We start from the raw sequence: 21,385 nt of genomic DNA, 5'->3' as shown, positions 1-21,385 counted from the left end.
AGAAAGTATATTTTACCCAATTAAGTGTGACCTCTATATTGGTCAGCCCTACACCTCCGTTTTTTGCATTGACACCGAGTAGTTGGGGTTTTCAAACCGAGGGTTATGAGAACTTATCTTGTCATATCGTCCTTTTCTATATGAAAAGCATCAAACGATACCAGTTTGCTGATGTCTCTGAGGCTAACTAGCTAGCTAGCTAACATTACATTGTTATTGCTGATTTGTGCAATCAAGCCTCACATTCTGAAACATTTCAATGTTGCCCCCCCCAACCCCCCCTCTAAAGGCATATGACACCCAAAATGTAACCCAAGTCCCGCAGTGAAGTTGCTGTACTGCACAGGTTGCTGTTTTGGCTGTGGCCAGGTAATGAAGCAGTGTTCTTTTTATTTGATGATTAGAAATGGGATTGAGCCTCGGTGAAGGTTGTTTCACTGTAGCGGGATATTTATGAACGTCAATGATGGAAACAAGAAGTTGAGTTCATTTGAATACAGTGCTGTACTGAGGTCTGATGCTGCGCTGTTTAAGCTTGTACATGTTTGAAAAGTAATGATTGAGAGTCCTCAGCCACCAAGCTCGAAATGTCAGTTAAAGCAACCATCAAACATGCTTCAGAACTGCACTCACTCTGCCTTTTGCAAGATGGAGGCTGTATGAGAGGAAACAGCGGTTTGAAAATGCTCTCAACTCGACAGAAACCTCAGCCATTGAATTAAAATATTCTCATCACTGCAGTTTGGCATGAGTTGGGAGCTTGTAGAATGTTCTCACATTCTCCTCTGGAAACATGAATAGTGCTGTGTGATTAAGAGACAGGCAGGCCTCTCTTTTCTCAAATATCCTCTAACAAGCCAACAGTTCCTCCTACGAATGAAAGCAGACCCCGTCTACACAGTATAGCATCACAGATTTTACAGCTATTTTTTAGTTACTTGTGTAACTTTAGTTATAAACGTACCAAGGTTACTTATTTATGGAACTCTCAATTGACTTTTGTTTTGGAACTGGACACAAACAGTGGTCTCCTGAGTGATAGTCCTGTGTTTGTTTTAAACCGACCATCCATGCTGACTTTGTCGCTCTTTATACTACTTCCACCTTTGCTGTCGTAATAACTACTATGGCCACTAGAGTTCGGCGCCTTTTCTGATGATGATGGGCTGTCTATATGATTATAGAATAACTAGCGGCAATACAGAATATTATATGCAATAAACAGTTTCAAAGTTCACATATCTGCTGCTGTTTTCAAGTTCGTTGTATGGAAAATCAATCTTATGCTGTCCAGTTATAGGCAAATGATATTTGTCTTGTTATCACTTGAAGTATATATATGATCCTATTTAAAGGTGAATGTGCTTGTGTAGGTATAGCCTTGGTAAATAGCAACATCCCTATATAACACTCTCCTGGCATCAGGTGTAAATTTCTGTTTACCTTCATTGTTTGCAGATTTAAATTTAATGCATCTGCTGTGTGGTTTGCTTATTGTCTGTGAAGCCAGAGTACATCCTTCTGCTCCTGCTACCACCGCTGCTGCTCTGCTCTGCTTACCATTTGTTATAAGGCCGAGCTGTCTGCACCAGTCACTAAATTTAGTTGCCTGAGAGCCGGGGGGAAAAGGTGTTCTGGAAAAGTGTGCACTGCAGAGAGGAAAAAAGAGATGAAGGCAGAGCGACAGGGTGAGAGAGAATGCAGATGAGAATACAGATGGAGACAACAGAGAAAGACGAGTAGAACAGCGAGAAAGTGACAATGTAGAAATGGTGATCTTGTTAGGCTGCAGATTTTGATGTAAAAACACGCCTGTCTCCATTTTACAAAGCGTATGTGGCTCTGACGGGGATGAGTGTTCCCTCTCCACTAATTGACACACACTAGTTCACATTGGGTGCTCATATTAAATTCGTTGCAGTCACTGGAGGGAAATCATCTGTGCACAGAAAAGTGACAAAACTTAAGATTCTAACTGTGTCTGTCCAAACAGAGGTGGACTGGTTGGTGTTTGCTGTCATGTTGGTCCCTTTGGTATCATTAAGCATAGCAGACCAGTGTTGTGCCAAAAGTGGTTTTGCCATGAAGTATCTGGCCCATGATGGTGTTAATTTGGGCGAATAAAAACTTACTAATATTTCACCGCTGCCACTAGGGGTGTGAATCAAATTTTTGGGTGTCTCAATTCAAAATTTATTATGGATTGAATGAATAGAAAAGAGGGCACTCCATCTTTTTCTGCAGTTAACTGTGTGCTAGACCATTAACTGGGGTCCTTAATCTACTGAAATACAATATGAGACACAGCTGGAAATTAAGATAAACGATCTGCAGCCTTTTCATTTTAAAGTAAAGTGCATCAATTAATGAATTAATTAATTTGAAAACATGCATGTCTGTATGTTGATAACATAATAAGGGCTGTGCTCTGCTGTGAGAGCAGTCTCTCTGCTGCACTGTTAGCTCCAGGGGTCCATCATTGTACAAGATGCTGAGTTTTTTCTTCTCCTTCTTTATTTTTGTTCACCACAGAGTTTGTTTAAAGGGATAGTTCGGATTTTTTGACATGAAGTTGTATGACATCCTCACCATCAGTGTCGTGCATCAGCAGTGACTTTTCCCCCACTGCGTCCTGTGAGCCGAGGTCTGTCCCGCTGTTGTTGCTGAAGAAAGTAGTTACGGCTAGTTTGCGGGGTTACGAAGATAAAGCGTTTTGCTTCAAAAAACAATATCTGTTCAAAAGAGTAAAACATTTGCATCACAAAATCGTTTACGACAAAAAAGTCAGACCTCACGATCACCTGGCACTATTTCCCCTCCCTTTGTATCACTGCGCGCTTCCGCCTGTTGACACACCGCACCGCTCCGTCAGCTGTTTCACGGTGTTTACATGCTCGGATGTGCGAGAGAGCTAACGTGAGAGCTAACGTGAGTACTAGCGAGATTATTAGACAAGAGGATATATAAAAATGGTGCGGATTTGCGATTATCCGGGTTGCAACAACAAAGATCACACCAAGTCGCCGTATATATTTCACCACTTTCCTGTCACGGACATTGCTATTAGGCAACTTTGGCTTCTTGCCATAGGCTTGAACATTGAAGCGAGACTGCCAAGGGTGAAAAAGCTCCGTGTGTGTAGTGCACACTTCAGCAAGGACGATTATGTTCCTACACGCCCAGGAAAGAGGAAGAAACATGTTTTGAAGAGCGCTACAACTATCTACAAGCTAAAGACGGTGCCTTTTTATATGATGGCTGTTATTATTATTGTCAGCAACTTGGACCGCTTCTCTGTCTCTCTCTTCTCTCTCTGCCCGTTCTAACTCCATTTGACGAAGCTCGGTGTCTGTGTATTCGGGTTCATAAAGATATCCCTTTGGCTCTGTGGTAAAAGGAATGTCTTCATCACTCGTTTTGTAGTCAGACATATTTACGTTTACCATCCGAGCATGTAAACACCGTGAAACAGCTGACGGAGCAGTGCCGTGTGTCAACAGGCGGAAGCGCGCAGTGATACGAAGGGAGGGGAAATAGTGCCAGGTGATCGTGAGGTCTGACTTTTTTGTCGTAAAACGATTTTGTGATGCAAATGTTTTACTCCTTTGAACGGATATTGTTTTTTGAAGCAAAATGCTTTATCTTAGTGACCCCGCAAACTAGCCGTAACTACTTTCTTCAGCAACAACAGCGGGACAGACCTCGGCTCACAGGACGCAGTGGGGGAAAAGTCACTGCTGATGCACGACACTGATGGTGAGGATGTCATACAACTTCATGTCAAAAAATCCGAACTATCCCTTTAACGTGTTGAATGCTGCAGTGTGTGTTTGTTAGCTTGTTAGCGGTTGTCAGCTAGTCTGGTTGTTGCTGCTGATCGCTGCTCTGCTCTGTTAACGTTATGTCTTGACGTCTTGTGACGGACTTAGAAGTAATAACAAACAGAAGATCCCAGACAGAATTTTTTTTTTCTTGTATATTTATTTAAATTTTAAAGAAGAAATGTACGCACCCCATGTTTAGAAACCCTGCCTTCAAACAAGCTGCCAGGACTTCTTTAAAGTTGTGATGTCACCACCCACAGCTAAGTGGTTGCAAAAACACAGGCAGTGCTCACGCGGAAACATGTGGGTGGTGCCTGTTCAGGCTTGTAAGAGGCGACCAATCAGAGCAAACTGGGTTGGAGCGGAGCCTTAAAGAGACACTGAATGTTCAGACAGAGGGTGAATAGAGGTGCTGCAGTAATGGAAAGAATGAAAAAAATAATGTATATTTGAATTTACCTGAGCATAATAAGGGACCTTTAAATGCAAAGGGAATATTTGCAAAAGCTGGAACAGAATGAAAGTTTCCAAGTGAAAAAATAAGCTCTCCTATCGTCAAATTAGAAGTGTGCATTCTTTTAAACCTCTGTCATTGAACAAGATTTTTTTTTGTACAGAACGTTCCTTATGAAGTGACATCGAGGTCAGAAAGCGCACACTTAGATTCACATTTAAAAGTATAAGAAAGGCCTGCTGAATATAGCAGCACCCTCACAAGATTTCTAGGTGTTGTGGTTCAAATGATTCAAACAGATACCTCCAGCTGCTGTTGTGGAAGGTGCTAATGTGCGACGCTGCCCGGTGCAGCGAGCGTGTGAACAGTGTGAGGCTGGGCTGAAGCAGACATCTTGTGTAAGGAGATGACGAGGCTCTGCGGGCTTTCAATAGTGTCTGCGCCTGCAGGCTGATGAAGAAGAGTGTGAGTGGAGGGAAGAAGTCATCAGACACTCATCACCCTTCGCCACTTTAACCTCACACATCCCTTTGGACAGTCAGTGGCTGGATCGCTTACACCCTTACCCTCAGCTCGCTTTCCAAGGGTTGATTCAAAGGTACAAGTGTGCTACTGTATCCAGCGCCTGCATAAAAAGATACAGTGAGGGGGGATGCCAGCTGGAGTTACTTTCTCTTCCTGTTTATTTGCATGATAGTCTGTAACATCTTTCTTTATCTGCAACAACATGGAATAGATAGAACCGAATATCATCACAGCACCATTAAAGGGAGAAATACCTAACATGAAGGTTCCTCTTGATAGCCAGGGGTTTAATCACTTGTTATTCATAGTGACATCACTACAATGATGATGACTAATGAAAAATGATGGTTTGAACCATTGAAGGTCAGGTCATATTTAATTATGGTGCTTGACAAACTGTTTAGTTCAAAGCTGAAACTCAGAAGAATAGGCAACAAAATAAACATGCTCACAAAAGACAATTAGCTCGACAAGTGCTGCGTGACTCAGCAGACTGAAAGAGTCAGTGTGGCGTCAGGATGGGCTGGTTACAGTAAAATGGAAATTATAATGCTGTTCTCTGGTATGGAGGAAACAGCCCAAATCAAAAATAAAGAAAGAAATGATTAATAGCTCAGTAAATATGCCATTAAATGCACCAACATTTATAAAAGTTTGCATATATATTATTTCTGTTTTTTGATTCTGTATTTATTAACATTTATGTTAGTTATTTACTTTCTTATTTAATTTTCCATTGTACTCATTAGTTTAATCATTTGAAAATATATTGATTTATTTATTTAATTAATCAGTATTTAGTTCAGCATTCTTCTACATTTCCTTTTTGTAAGATAATACATGAATTAATATATATATATATATATATATATATATATATATATATATATATATATATATATATATATAGACATATATATATATTTTAAATCAATGAATTAATAAATAAAAAAGGCAAATCAAATGGGAAAGTAAATGAATGGGGTAATAAATAGAAATACAAATAAATACTTTAGCAAATTAAAACAGAAATATCAATATGTATTTAATGGCATTTATATTTATTTCTCCAATTATTTATTTCTTCATTTTTTTTTGATATTTGCAGTTTCAGTCCACCATACTCTGGATGGTAATGATTATTGACCAGTGTTAATAAATTATCATTCTTCTTCTTCTTGTATCCAGTTTGCAATACAACAACCTTTTTAATGGCTCTGTGAAGTTACTGGCACCTCTTGGTTAAGATCAGAGAATGATCAAGGTTCAATTTAATACAGAAAGAGTCTGCAGTGACTTGAGACATGAGAAATGATGTGTTTATTAACATTCAAAGCAGCTATAATCAGCACTATACATAGGCAGTAATTATCAAATGACAGTTTAAAAACATTACACTGTAAAAGTGGTCTCTTATGGGAATTATCATATGTGGCTCCCCTCGGCATCACACAGGTGTCACAGAGAGTTCCAGCTTATTGTTTAGCTTCCTGTCCCACAACTTCCTGTTTTGGTTCACCATAGCCTTATGACTGGCACAGTTTTCAGTTAATAAAGCTCTGATAGACCCACTGCAAACTACCTGCTCAGCACCAGGCAGCAGACAAGATACAGTTGGAGACGAGCAGGTGAACAAAGTGGGACATTTAGCAGCTAAATGGCGACTATTTCCCCTCAGGAGTTGGAGGAAACGAAGGAAAAGGTGTTAACACCTGGAGCACCTGGAGAGTGTTGGTGTTTACACCACTGGCATAGGAGCTGTGGACCACAGGGAGGAGGAGGTTTTCTGTTCCGGCCATGGGGGACCAAGTGGGAAATGCTGGTAGGGTATTGGGGAGAGTGAGTTAACAGGACTGGTAGCTCCATGGCTAACTGAGCTAACTAGTAGCTAGTCAGCTACAATTAGCAGCTGTTAGAGGTTACTTTAGCAACAAGTTAACCTATTTAAACATTAACACTCCCTAAATCATCAGATTGAAGCAGAGCAGCAGGATGACATCAAATGGAACACCAGAAACACAGATATGATCCAGATCAGACTCCTGGTCAGAGCAGCTGTAAATCTCTATAAGGCAGTGATGTATTAGTGAATTGCTTCAGGGCAATCCAAGTCAAGTCTTCATAAGCAAAGTGGATAATGCTTAATTTTACAGGAATGTTACTACCATATAATTTTTCAGGATTGCTGCAAAGAACATTGAAATTATATAAAAAATAGAAACTTCTTTCAAAGTAAACTGAATGTTCCATTGAATGCTTGCCTGTAGACAAATTAAACCATTTTCATGTTCAGTCTCTGTAATGCATCTGTCAAGGCTTCCTGTGCTATGCTAGCAATTATTGGAATTAACTGGGAGTGAACCAATTGATTCTTTATAATTGGTAGCAAATAACGCAGTGGTTGGTAAAATGTCACAAATTGCAAATTTTTCAGGTCTTTGAACAGAACATTAAAGTCACAAAAACATTTTGCATTTCTCAAAACTACACTAATGGTGATTTTTACATTGTTTTAACCAAATATCTAACGAGAATGAATAACTTAATATACAAAGTGTGTAAGGGCTGCTATCAGCATGTTGCTGTCATGATTATTATTTTTTAACTGTTCTCAGGATTTGCTAGATGGTTTTTGGATTCCAACTCTCGATTCAAACCAACTCAGGTCTCAAGTTTGACCCACGTATTCGGTCTAGTCTGTCGTCTGCAGCTCTGGTGTTCTTAGACAGCTGTTTTTTTCGAGAGGACCATCTATTGCTGTGTTTCCACTGCAATGTGCAGTTCAGCTCGGCTCGACCCTACAAGGTCGTTTTTGGTTTTCCATTGGAAAATGTTGTGGATAGCACCTGGTCCTTTTTTGGCATCACCTCCATCAAGGTTCCAAGCGAGCTGAGCTGATACTAAACTGTGGAGTGAAAGCACTTATTAGAAAACAAAACCAAGATGAGTACCAGGAACCTAAAGGGTGTCGAGTCGAGTTGACTCAGCCTGATCCATTGATGCTGTGGAAACACAGCTCCTGGAATATCTGGAGCTGCTGAGGAGACACTCTGCCTCAACAATTCAGGCTGGGGGCCAGGTCACATTGTAACTTTGTCTCTTTTAGGCTGGCTCTGCTGTGACCACTTGCACCTCTTAAATGAGAGAGTGACAAAGAGGAGTCCATTACAGGCCAAGGTGCTTTCTCTAAGTGGTTATGGTTTTCTCTCTACAAGTGGAAAGCTGAGAAAGCAATATTGGCAGCGAAAGTGCATCCATCCACGGTGCAACATCAAAGATGGCTATACCCGACAGAGTGGAGGGCAGTGCACTAATCCTAGGCATCTTAGTTAGGCAGTAGCATGACGTTTTCAAGGCCAACGCATGTCATTAGGGACAGACAGTGATGTATCAGCATCATATATCAACACGGCCATGGTCTAGGTTCCTCTCTTTAAAGCAAAATGGCTCACAGGATGTAGCCTGCACCATCACTGCACCGGGTCATCAGTGAGTAAAGATTTCGGTTCCAGCAGTGGGGAGCTGGAGGTACCAGGATGAGGTCTCTTGGATAACACTGAGTGCCATCTGGCCTCAGGAAGGTGTCACATGAGCCAGAGTGACGGTGAGCTTCATTACGCTGCAATGGGATCTGTCAGAGGCACATGGCACTCTCCATTTTCTCTCCTCCAAGCCCCCCCAACCCCACTGTCCATTGTGACCAGACGTGAGACGACTAGTGATGGCTGCCTGATGGAGATGTGTTGCTGCTCTGCTTTCTATTCAAACCAGTGGAGGAGAGAAAAAAGCCTGTAACAACTAAATTCAGCTTACCCACTATTTGACTGACTGTATTGATTCGTTACAATTATATGAGAGGTCCTTCACAATAGAGAAAGTGTTTTTGGATTCAGCACTGAATCCCATTAATGAATAAGATATTTGGCCTGAAAAAACTTGAACCCTCTATAGATTTCTGAAACTAATGCAAACAATGTTAGAAATGAAAGTTTCACTCTCTGTTTTTTGTCTCCACCAACTTAAACATTTGTCTCTTTAGCTGTTGAGTGCTCTGCTCTGTTCACCTGCTAGTCTCTAGGGTTTGTACTTCATTTCTCAGAGTGGATTTGCATTAGAAAGGGATTGCTTCAAAGCCAGTATGGAATGAGATAACACTTTTGATGAGCATGCGACATATACAGTATGTGTTATTTAAGAAAAAAAAAGAAAAGAAAAAGAAATTGCATCACATTGATGAAAATGATTTGTTCTAATGATTCTAAGCACTGCAATTTCTTTCATCACAATCAGCCTTCAACAGCCTGTCAGAGTGTGATGGAAAATAAGATATCCTGCTGATATCCTGACACTGACGAGTTGAACAACAAGTTACTTTCCTGTGGTATAACTTTATGGCACAGTAAACTGCTTGCTTAGTATGAGTCAGTGACCATGAGAGGGAAATCTCTCACAAGCAAGACAGATGTGATGAATCTCAGAGATAGAGGCTGTCAAACTGCAGCTCACCAATCAGCTGGAATAACCTGCACTCTGCCTAACCTCGATTATTAAAGAAAGAAGACATCTTCAAGAAAACAAGTCTGTCTGTTCGACAACTTGGTGCTTCAAAGCGGTTAATGGCTGACAGTTTTTCTTTATAAAAGGCACCCAGAAAAGGGCTTTAGGAGGAAAATGATAGGAGAGAAAGCAACTGACAGTTAAACCATAACTGTCTAGAAAACTAAAATCAGCAAACCTTGAAAAACTGAACCTCTCCTTGATGGATATTAGCTAGTTTGTGTAACAGTTGCTTGACAACAGCTAGTGGCCAGCAAATGGCAATTATCGTAAAAAGTAAATGGTGAAACCTAGTATAATAGTTTTACAGAGTCAAGAGTTAAAAGACTCACTAATCAATGCTAACATTACCCTCCATAAGCTAATGGTCAGGCCTGCACCAACATTAAGACTGTAGTACTCTGTTGAAGTGACAGAGGGTGTGTTGTATTCCTTATACATTCAGCTTTTCATTTGTGTTTCATACATACAAATCAACTATAATTGGTATGTTTACATTAAACACACCATTTGTAATTTCTGCCAGATTTATCTCCGATCCAGAGCTGTTTACTGGCGGGAGGAGAGCTCAGAGATTGCTTTTTAACATTTGGGATTAAAAAGCCAATTTATCTTCAGTCCTGTTTATCAACCTGACTGCAGCAGTGATCCGTGGAGGTGATCTCCACTGTCGTTACAGAGAGGAGAGGGGAAATGAAGAAGGAGAACCAGTGTCTCTGGCGAGTGCTGAGTTCAGGGATCGGTTGTCCTGAATTCAAAGAGACACACATACTTGGTGCGTTCCGTTGTTTGCTAGCTTACAGATAATGCACAATAAAATCATCTGGCTGTTTTGGGCGAATAAACGTCTGGATCTGAACATTGTTGGAAACATTAGGGATGATAAAAGTGTACAATATAAATATGTACCAACGGTCTCCTTGTTTTTAGACATCTTATTGAAAATCTCATCTCTCATCTCATCTCATTTTCTTGACCGCTTTATCCGTGAGGGTCGCGGGGATGTTACCGCTTTATCCCCCCTTTCAGGCGGTTGCGGGGGTTACTGGAGCCAATCCCAGTTTTCATATGGGCGGAGGCCAGGGTATATCCCTAGACGAGTCGCCAGCTCGTCGCAGGGCCCTTTCTGACAGCAGAGGCTGCCACACAAGGTGCCAACTGCGCGTCAGGAGCAATTCCGGGGTTCAGTATCTTGCTCAAGGATACTTCAGCATGTAGCTCAGTTCCGCCCAGGGGAGCCGGGGTTCGAACCAGCGACCTTCTGGTTGCTGGTCACCTGCTCTACCCACTGAGCTTGAAAATATTTTGAATATTATATCTTTAACAATTGTATTGTCTTGGTTTTACAGTCCTCAAACTGACACTAGTCAGAGTATTTAACCTCACCTGCCCTTCTTTATCTATCTTATTCTTTCCCTTTCCAGTTTTCTTTAATTCATTCTGCATCATTCTGTTCTATTCTAGTCTGTTAGTGGCCTCTAGTAGCCAGAGGGCAGGTACTCAGCCTCCTCTTTCTTTATGAATCCTCAGTCTCTGCAAGGACAGCTGTAGCTGGGAGGAGGTCATTACCACTCCAAATTCCCCCGCCGGCAGTTGACTGACGATAGCACGTGAGGAGTGAGAGGGAAATGTGTCGTCGCTGTCTCACGACCGTCGTCAGTGGCGGATATACACTCCAGTCATGAGTCAGAGGATGAGGTGATGTCTTCTGACATTACACAGAAAGGCAGAGAGCTGCAGCTGCAGCTCAGATCCTGCTGAAAGAAAAACAGGGGGAAAAAACACCCTGCAAAACACGCTTTTCGTGTTGGCCGGCATACATGACGAGGGTGAGGGGAGGAGGGTGAGCAGAGTCATCTGTCGCTTTGGCAAAACCGTCATTAACATGACAAATGGTGCTCTGTTTGTGTTTTTGTGTGCCACTGCCATGGTCCTGACTAATCAGCGGTGTCCACTACATCAGGCCTTCTCCTCTGCCTTCATGTGACAGCATTTTTTGATTTGATTCAGATTATCCTGTTAGAGAAATAGTTCCACATTTTGGTCACAGGTCGCCAGTTCAACACAGCACTGACATACTGTATAGACACAGGCTGCCATTTACGCTTACATTCACACGCAGAGGCAATTTTAGAGTCACCAATTAACCTTCATGTCTTTGCATGGTGGTAGGAAGCCGGAGCACCCAGAGAAAACCCACGCAGACATGGGAAAAAGATGCAAACTCCCCACAGAAAGGCACCAGCCAGCTGGCGGGTTTGCCCTGTGAACCTTCCTGCTGTGAGGCAACAGTGCTGAAAACTGCATCACCACAGTGCAACAAACACACAGATGTCCCTTACTTCTTAGCAGGGCTGTAGCTGCAAAAAAAGGTGGGCAAAATTAGAATGGATCTTACAACATAAGTATATTATCACCAAAAGTAACCGTGTGCATTTCTCACAAAGAGTCAGTATTGCCAGATATATGATAATTATCACGTTTATAGGATCATTTTGCCTTCAATGTACAACAAATAGTGCCAAAAGTGCCGTAATGTACAAAAAAAATCGACCAGTAGTAGTTGTTTTTAGTATGTTACTTCCTACACTGTCAAAAATAGGATTACAGTAGCAGTCCATTTCTGTCCCCAAAGGTACAATCTACACTAATGTACTCCCTAGGACTAAATATTAAACCTCAAGGTCACTATGTGTACCTTTTAAGGTCCAAAAAGGTACATATATGTGGCAGTTTTTCTAAATGTTCCCTTTTTAAAAGGTCACTTTTTGTTCCCTTAAATTATGGGTAAAATTTAAGGTACAAACCACAAGGGTACAAATAGGTAACCAATGTTTAGGGTACAACAGCTGTACCTTTGAGAATACTGCCCCAGTGACAAGACGATACCCCTAAAGGTACAACTATAAACCTTCTTTTCTGACCCACTAAATGCTGGATCTGGTTTTGTACAGATTAACCAAAAACACAATACAGTGTATTAATCAGCGAGCTTGTAAGGTGTTAGACGGTGTATTTTTGGACTTTGGACTGAGCCAGGCTCACAGTTTCTATTCTGTAAGGGGCTGATCACACAGAGACTCATTGCTAGAGGTGTGGTCGCTTTAAAAACACCCAGGAACAGCATGTTATGGAGAAAAACATCCTGTAGCGCCTGCGAAGGTGAGCTACATGCACACACAGCCTTCATATGTTACTAATGGGAAATGCGGTGTGACTCTGGCTGGCGCTGTAAAGTTGAACACATTTCAACAAAAAAATGCAGCGTGCAGCGCAGGAGAGGAGCGCCCACCAGGAACATGTACCATTGGAAACCAGGTCCAGACTAAAGCTCCATGCACGAGACTGACATCCACCCTATTCCTTTTTGTTGAAATAATATATGAGGTAAAAGAAGAAAAGTGAGGATATATAAGTGTGACTTCTACCTACTCCTTTTCAGACACTGTTACTTCTGTTTTGTTTGATTTTTATTATGTTGCTTTAGTTTTTGCTTAAAAAAAAAAAGTCATTCATTCATTCAAAAAGGCACCTCTGTGAAGCCAGTGACCCTCAACCGTTGCAAGAGACTGTGGCTCTTTCTCTCAGTGGATCTCTTACTTCACTCCATTTGCTTTTAGAGCTTATTGGAAAGTTGTTCCTTATATAACCCTGGCCTCTGTGTTTTCTAACCAATCCTGCCTTTTAAAGGTCAGTGTTGTCATTGCCCTTTGCTCAGCCTTCACTTTGAATCCAAACAAAAACCAAAGTATATTGATATTCATGTTGAAGTCGTGTATTCTCTCGCAACTCGGCTGTGAGAAATAACTGGGAGGGATAGAAAAACTGTTGGATCACAACAAAATGCTACTTGGAGGAGTCATTCTTGGCTCTGAAAATGTTACAATATCAAGCATTTATTAGCTTTGGGAGCTGCTCTCCACACAGACTGTCATGTACAGAATGCAACAGATGCACTGGAGGGATTTGAGAGGCTTGAAAAGTGCCCAGATGGTTTTTCCCTGGGAGGAGATGGATGTTCCTGCTGGCCTCAACCTGCACATGCACACGGCTGTGCCACGGCCGGCTGATAAAGTGTCTGATAAAATGGCCGAAAGTAGGATGTTGTTTAGAATGGGGTTTTTTGGTCAGCGGCTGTGTAAATCTCCATGATCCGAGGCTGTGTTGTTTTCAATCTCCCTGGCCGGCCCTCCAATGACAGATGACGACTGTAGCAGCAACAACAACCTTCCCACCCCCCGTGTCCCATCCTGTTTTCTCAGAGAATGTGTTAGATGAGTGTGATACACTTTCCTTTGACTAAATGCTGTTATAAGCAAAGGATAGTCAAGATAATTGCGTGCCGCAAATGAATTTTAAGCAATTACAGTTGGCGAGATGGCAGGCTCATTTTGCCTGAATTGAAAAGCAGCGCAGCAGGTCTGGAGGATAATGAAAGGGAACAGCAAATAGCTCATCCAAATGGACATTTTGACAAAACAAAACACAAAAAATGTCCTCAAAACATCTAAATCAGAGATGGCAAAGTGGAGCAGAATGACAGCAAAGATAGTCGCATTAGCTTTTAATCTCTGATAGCAGCGTGTCAGACAGTTGATTTGTTATTCTGGAGCTCACAGAGCTGGTGTCTTCATTGGCCTAGCAGTTACAGTCACTCAAAGAACATCAGCACGGTCCATTTCCCCCACTGCCTCCTGGGAGTATATGAGTCACTTCCTGCGACCCTCACCATATTTCCGTTCAATCAGTGCCTTCTGATGGAACTTGTCATGTTCCATACAGATGCCCATATATACAGTAATTTCCTCAAAATAGCATGCAATGTGTTTGTTAATATAACGGGCCACCTATTGTGATTGTGCTGTAGCAAGCACACAGTGGGTAAGTGCCAACCATTGCTGTAAGTATATCAATTTATAGCATGATTGCTACTGTGGCATTACTGCATCTGCTGCTGTTGACTACTGATGAGCACATTATCTCAGATATCTAAAAGTATTAACATCAATGCTGACCCATGATAGGTCAGCCAAAACGAAACCACTAATGCATTTAAAGATGCAATATGTAAGAATCTTAGTTTAGTTTGGTGTGTTTCACAGATATCTACTGAAGTTAGCATGCTAACCAGCAAGCCCCTTCCAAAGCTCCTGTGCTAGCAGTGTAAACAAGACCAACACTCCCCAGGTGCTCCGAGCTCCCAGTACAGATCGCTAGCTGCACAGCTAACTGAGCAAGCAGCTACAATTATAGCAGTTTCTCTGGTGATACACCATGCCCCAATTTGTTTGGAGTATAAATTGGCCAGGTGGCCGGTGGTTCTTGTACCTCAAGAGATGATAGTCTGAAAGTAAACAACAAGTCTCTGGGTTCTCCCGTTAAACCAGCTGCCCCCCAGTGCTCTACAGCGACTGCTTTTTGTATGAAGTTTAAGTGACTACATTAAATATTAAACCCATCAAATAGCAAAATCTCAATCCATCAGTATAGAAGGGTACAGTGTCAGCAAATACAGGCTAATAACATGTACAGCCTTTTCATATTTTCTGGCTGTATCGTGACTCTACTGTTTGACCTCTAATGTGGGCTCTTGCTTGGTAGCCCATAGTGGTACATGTCCATAGGATCTGTCATGTTGCCCGCTCCTCATTAGCAAAAACTTGAGGACTAGGCTACTTTATGCAAATCCGAGGCATCTTGTGTGACCTGCTGCCTCTGGAAACTCAAAAACTAATTGTTGTTAAGATAAAATGAAGACAGATTCAGCAACTGCATGTCTTATTTCTTTAGAAAGTTTCCAAATGAGCCCTTATGTTGGTCTGGTTTGAAATTCATTCAATGTGGCCAACACCCACATCAATAAGTTGTATATCAGTCATGTAGATTTGATTCTGTGATGCTTAGCCGTGCTTTGATTCCATCAAAATAGCAGGGAGTGTTCTTCTCCGTTTGTCCTATGCTCAACCTTTATCTTCAGCTGATATGTCACATTAGCATTTTATTTTCAAAGGACATTCATCTGCACAGTTAAAGATGTTACTGAGCCCAGGCCCCAGAATCTGAATGACAGCTGAGGTAAAAGCCGTAATAGGAAACACTAAACTGCGTTGAAGAGAGCTGACTAGCTCAACAGCTTTGTTCCACATGACTCAAAGGTGTCTGTGAATATACAGCTGTCATTGTGAGGTTTCAAATCACACTTGCTCTCTGTTATGGCTGAAGAGCAGAGGCTCAGTAAACCTTCATTCAGCTCTTGAAGACAGTTAGCACATCAAAGACAGCACTTCCTTACACTTGCAGAAAGGAAAAAGCTGCCATCAGAGGATTTTACTGAAGTTCTCTTATCTGCAGGCTGTCATTTCCTACATTGAGGTGGAATAAGAGAAATGGAAAGAGATGAGGATGGACATCCCTTCTTATAGCTTAGGGATTATATGATCAGCCAGTGAACTGGTCATGTTCTCACACGATGGGATAGTAGACACAAGAGACCCAAAAAACAGTCGCAGTGACATCAATTGTATCTTTTATTGGTGGTTTTCTTCCTGTGGATAACTGGTCAATTGTTCATGATGTGGTGTCAAAGCGAGACAGCTCTGCTCTACACTGCTATAGAGTTTGATAGCTGAAAATGGTCCAGAGATCTAAATCATAAACAGTAAATGTCAGGTTTCCATGTCAGAATCAAACAGGCATGGCTTTTTCTCAAGGCGTTGTTCTGCACTGACATTCAGCCATCACACAGGCAGGAATTCTCCACCAGCCACAACCCTTAATAAAACAGTCACATAATACACCATAATATACCATATAAAAAAAAAACATAACTTCCTGTTCATCTGAAGTGCATCTTACCTGCCAACATTTAGCAATTGATTTCACCATTTACACTAAATTATATGAAAAATATGAAAGAAAACAATATTTTATTGATAGTAAACATGTCAAAGTTTACAAATACAGTACAGAGTCACCAATATAGGCGACTTCTTTGTCACCCATGGGGAAAATCCCCAGACTCCTTTAAAAAATCACTCAATTTCATGAGTTGTTGAGTCAGGAGGAACTTAATAAACTCTATGAAATACTGTCTCTGACAAATTCTTAATTAGTTTGGCCTTCTTGTAAATTCTGCACATGTTCTACGTGAAGATATTTCTGACTTTGTCTAAAAAACATTGTGTCCTTTTGTCCTAGTCTACATGCGTATTTGCATATAGAGCAGTGAAGTAACATCCAATCACAGCGGTCACTTGAGATCCATGTTGAGACGCATTCTAAGTAGTGAGCGGCCATGTTGCCACTTCAGGCTGAGGATGGTGCTGCTCACATGCTTTCAAGTCTTCCTAGATATGTGAGAACGCTTGCTGCTGCTGCCCAGTGCTGTGTGCTATGCCACTGCCTGCAGCAGCTCATCATGGTAGCGTTAGCCTTCTTCCAAGACCTTTGGACAGCTGCTCAAGATGTGATCCACAGTTCCTCAACTAGGGCAAAGGGTCAGTGTCTCACTCTTGCCCCAGGTGTGGAGGATTGAATGAACTGAGAAACAAAATGTACACAGCCTGAAGCCAATTACAAGAACAATTTACATGCAGCTCACAAATGAAGGCAGCGATGCTTTTCACAAATGTTTGTTGCTATAAATTGCAGATTGTGCTGTCCTGCAGGGTGCTCACATGCTCGAGTAATGTGAGTAAGTAGTGATCAATAAATCATGTCAAAATTAACAGGAGTGGAGTGACCTGTATGTGTGGGTCAGGAATAGGAAATGTTGCAAGGTTAATAAGCATCAGCTGAAGGAGCTTTTTATTTTTTAGTTATAGGATAAATAAGTCATAGGATAGAAACAATATTTTCCAAGTGACCATTGGCCATTGAGAGCCGTGGTAACTTTAAGTTGAAATATCAATGAGGCTGTACCTTGTATTACAGAAAATGAGACATAATCTGTTCAGGACAATAAGCAAATCCATCTTTTTCTCATTGAAATCATATTAATTGACATGAAAGAAAAGCATATGTGGAACATATACTATGGTTTGGGTTTCCTCAGACTACCATTATCTCTTATATGATGCACAAGTCAAAACACTGAAATCATTTTTGTAGAAGATTACAGGAGGCAGATACACAGTTATGGAACTTGTCCACAGATTGTCTGCATTGTCATTCATTGCCAATGTAAGCAGCCAAGCAGTCCCTTTTTGTAGTGTTGTGTTTCAAGAGACGGTGTGTCGCATTGTCGCCCCTCATTTGCAGAAAGCTGAGGTCCAGGATACTTGTTGGTCCACTCTGAAATCCCGGACACGAGTGGCGTTCATCCAATCAGATGCAGCAGGAGTGTTTGCGCTATTCTAGGAGCGTCCAATGCTGGGCTGTGCTGCGAGCCCTCATGTGGACATGTACAGTTAATCTGTCCGAGGATCCCACCTGAAACTCTTACTGCTCCAAATGATTGGTTACATCTTGAAGCAAGAACTGTCTGGTGATAAAAAGGTCACAGAAGCCACAGAAGTAAGTTTTGATGTCCAGTCAGTCCCAATATCATAGTGATGACGTCTATATTAAATGGTTTTCACTTCATGATTTCTATTTATTTAATGATTAATGTAAGAAACCTTTTATTTTTCAATTTAGAAATTTTAAACACAGCACCCACAAAATGATCTGCAAGTAAAATCAGCATGCAGTATTGTGTTTCTTTTGACCTTTGTAAGGTTCAGGGAATTTTAAAATAGCAATGTAGCAATGATGTAAGGACAACATGAAAGCAACAGGCAGCTGATGTCAGAGAAAAAGCTCTAAAAACCCACAGTACACAGTAGCACAAAACAAACACAGTTAAAGACGAGCTGGTGATCATCATGGAGTATTTCACAGCTGAAGAGCCAGGTACTCAGGAGTTGGTAGGGACCAAAAGCGCTAAAATGAGCTAAAAGGGATTGAAAATTAAAATACGGCTCCAAACAAATGATGATGTTGCTCCATAAAGCACCATCTTATACTTGCAAACCCTCTGGATTTCCCTTGAGACTCCTCTTTTTCATTTCCTTCTTTTCTTTTTTTTCTGACTTCACAATTTCCCGTATTTCGCACAATTTATTAGAAATTTTTGCACCTCTTCCCACTATTTCTGGTATTGTACAGCATGTAGTCTGCTGTACTGTTGTGCCTTGTCCTCCTCAATGAGTGAGAGAAGGACAGAGAAAGACAAGCAAATTTCAGATGTTGTGTTTCTTATGAAAAGTTTTAAAGGAAAGGGAGTGACATTTTGTAAAGTCTGCCATGTCAGTTTTTCTGTTGATCAAACAGTGTCTTTTCCTGGGATTTAAAAGTAAAGTATTTAACCAAAAAAAAAAAATGCTGTTGCGGTGTTATTATTTTGCTATTTTCATTTTAACTTTAAAGTTACCAGAATACAGAAAAGTCTCTGAAACTCACATTTTTTGGGGAAAGGACTCCTAGACCTTACTTTGGTTTTCAAATCCTCCATATTGTTAAGGTCTCAAGAGTAAGTGTGTACTGTTACTGCTGGATGTGTAACTAAGCAACTGTGTGCTAAAAAGTTCCCAACTTAAAAGGGCGGCTGTGGCTCAGGGGTAGAGTGAAGACAGTTTGTTGCTGGTGCCAAAAAGTGACCAAAAAAATAATACTGCCAGTTAGATCTCAAATTTCAAAGATTTCTATATGATTGTAAGCAGGAAAAGGTTTCAGTGTGTCATTGGTTCTTCATATCTCCACCTCTATTTGTGAATTATTTGACATTATTTTATTATTGAATTATTTATTTTTCTTATCCATAATGTTCTACTTTACATTAGAGAACCAGCACAGTCACTCTCAGAGGCCAGACACACCAGCCACCATGACTTCATTGAAAAAGCTGTGGTGAATGTATCCAGAAGTAACGCATTCAGTGACCCAGGCACCCACCCACAGACACCTCATGAGCCAAAAGAAAAGATCACTTTCCAGCTCCATCCATCTGGAATCCCACACAAACAACTAGATTCATGCCAGAACTGAATTGAGGGTGAAGAGGTAAACTTTTTGTTCCTGTGAGACCACTGGAAAAGCAGCACTGCCTTGGCTCAGGCCTGCACAAATCCAATCTTACATAATGATGGAGTACAGACCACAGAGCAGCGGACCACCAGAACACATCAGGCCTCATCAGGCACTGCTCCACCAAAGAGGGGTGGGCTCATTTGCATGATATCTGTGGGGCAGAGCGTTCCCCAGATGCAAAGCTGATTAAAGAGTGATGTCGCTCAACAACTTGAGGGCAGAGACGGAGAAGAGTGAGATGGCCGACCACCAAGCGGGCCAACGCTGCTTTGATGTTCTGAAGACACAAGCATGGAGGCGGCGGCGGCGGCGGCTGCTCCTCTCCCTAATTAACCCATCTGAATCCTAATGAATGTGTATGAATATGAGCTACTGCACTCATACAACCCAGGTTCTTAAGTCTGTACTTGCAACATTTTTTCTCTATGCACCATGACCTTTATGCATCAGCGCACATTGTAATTTGTTCTTAATATAGACAATCATCTGGCAGGAAGACACAGATCATTCAGTTTAACTACTGTGCCATTCAAAGGCCAAGAGCCGTAACTGGAATTTAGAATTAATAGTTTAAAGTTGTCAAGCTTACTGGGTAAACTGTGACAGATTGATTTAAAGTTATTCCTTCATGGTATGTCTTTTTGTACCTAACTATTATTTCACCACAACATAGATAAATAAAACAAATAATTAATTAATTAAATGATTTTGAAAGAAACTAATTTTTTTTTTCATTTAAGAATGAATAATAATCTGGAAATTCATAAAATAAATTAATTTACATCTTTATATGTTTGAAGAAGTGATTTAAAAGTAGCACAGTGTAAGTGAGTTCAATCAGAGGGCGCAATATTTAAAGCCGCAATATGTAAGAATTCTAGTTCATCATCACTATCTCCTCCACCTCCTGACAAGAAAGTCTGTACTGTGAAGGTGGTCTGATATGACATTTTTGTAGACATAGCCTATATGACACATACAAACTTCAATGTTTCAGTGGTTTGCAGAAACATTAAGTGCCAGCATATTATCCTGGTGACTGGGCTGACTGCCCTGTTTGTTTGCAGTGTGACTTCTTACGTATTGCACCCTCTAAACAAGAGGAGTGTGCAGCGTGTTCCTTCATTTGAGTTTCAGAACATTCAAAGTGAGTTAGGAGGGAATTTTGTTAAAAATAGCCCCTAGCCTGAATCCATCCCGTATGACTGAGATGAGTGATGTCCTGTTCTCTCTTAGCACCCAGAGGAGATCACCTGTCACACTTCTGCTCTTCATTGCATTCATGTGTGATAATTACCAAAGCAGCCAGGACTCGCTGAAAATGTTGAGGAGCCATCTCAGCTATAAAGGGCAAGATGTACTGGAAAAGCTTCTGTAGCAATTATTTCAATTATGTTTGTATATTCCAATAATAGTACATTGATTTCACACATTGTTTTTCGGGGGGGGGGGGGGGGGGGGGTTGAGGTTGCATCAAGCTGTTTACATCTCTGTCAGCTTCCCTGCAGTAGCTGCTGCCTGGAAGAGCCGCGGCACTCTCGACAAAGAGGATTAGCAGCTGCTTTGACATGCTTGTATGTTTGCTTGGTATCGATTCCTTATGTAATTTTTCTCTGCTTTGCGACCCACTTCTGTTGACTTGGCATGATGCTCAGGGTAATGACTGCAGCCTTAAACGACGGCAAGTCAGGGCACAGACACCGACACTCTGTCATCAGTGGCCTCAGGAGTCACTCTGATAAGTAATCACAGATATTGATTGTTTATTATATAGAATAACTCCCCTCACCCTCCACATAACCCTGCCGCAGCTTGAAAACTACATGGCTCCAATTTGATGCGGGTGCTCCAGAACTGTTCAGGCGGTGTTAAAACAGCTCTGTGGCCCGACATAACCAATAAATGAAGCCTGATGCTTGGTTGAACAGAATGTGTGTGCTGGTGCTCTGTTGCCCCT

At 41.3% G+C, this 21,385-nt stretch overlaps 1 protein-coding gene across 5 annotated transcripts in view; it reads left to right on the top strand.

Moving 5' to 3' along the window:
- Positions 1-21,385, top strand: part of nlgn4xa (neuroligin 4 X-linked a) — a 98,186-nt gene that overhangs the window by 36,636 nt on the left and 40,165 nt on the right. The window lies entirely within an intron of this gene.

Source organism: Pagrus major, chromosome 24 (genome assembly GCF_040436345.1).
Source record: "Pagrus major chromosome 24, Pma_NU_1.0".
In the NCBI taxonomy this organism is placed as follows: Eukaryota; Metazoa; Chordata; class Actinopteri; order Spariformes; family Sparidae; genus Pagrus; species Pagrus major.
Note: the sequence above shows the minus strand (reverse complement) of the source record. Positions and strands in the feature narration are given on the sequence as shown.